We start from the raw sequence: 609 nt of genomic DNA, 5'->3' as shown, positions 1-609 counted from the left end.
TAAAAGATATTTCTAAAGCTATTACAGGAAGGCTATAAAATTTTTTGTGACATGGAATAAATTAATGCTGACTTCGAGTAGTGGGTAGAGGGATAAATTGAATTGATAATTTGAAGTGTGCCCAGCTAGTGATCTTTTTCATCAAAACACATACTCTTCCTTTCACTTAGTGACTTTAATGGTGCTAGAAATCATAGTGATCTTCTTTATTTCCTATATTAATTAACTACACCCCCCATCACAAAATCCTGGTTTTATTCTCATCTCATTATTTTTTATCTTAGATGAGTGGAGTACTTAAAATTTTATTTCTTCATATTATATCTTTGAAGATAGTCTTTAACCTCCTTCTTTAATCTTGTCTTATTTCCCAGGGTCCTATCTTCCCTGCATTCAGGCGTGTGTATCATATTTAGGTAGGTGACATCCAAGATTCAAATTTTCAGATAAACACCTTGGTCACCCCAGCAGCATAATTTTTCACTTCTGTTTTTTCAAAAGATTATATTCTCCACTATTAAAATAAAAATTGTAGATACTGCATCTTTACATCTTCATATATTCTATCTTCCCATTCATTCTTAGTTTCTTACAGCTAGCATTTTTTTT

The 609-nt window shown here is 31.4% G+C and overlaps 1 protein-coding gene across 1 annotated transcript in view; it reads left to right on the top strand.

The window, feature by feature from the left end:
• Positions 1 to 609, top strand: part of ADGRL3 (adhesion G protein-coupled receptor L3) — a gene marked incomplete at its 5' end in the record, with an annotated part of 558,279 nt that overhangs the window by 510,440 nt on the left and 47,230 nt on the right. The gene's annotated exons all lie outside the window — the stretch shown is intronic.

Source organism: Propithecus coquereli, unplaced genomic scaffold (assembly GCF_000956105.1).
Source record: "Propithecus coquereli isolate 6110/MARCELLA unplaced genomic scaffold, Pcoq_1.0 Scaffold437, whole genome shotgun sequence".
Lineage (NCBI taxonomy): Eukaryota > Metazoa > Chordata > Mammalia > Primates > Indriidae > Propithecus > Propithecus coquereli.
Note: the sequence above shows the minus strand (reverse complement) of the source record. Positions and strands in the feature narration are given on the sequence as shown.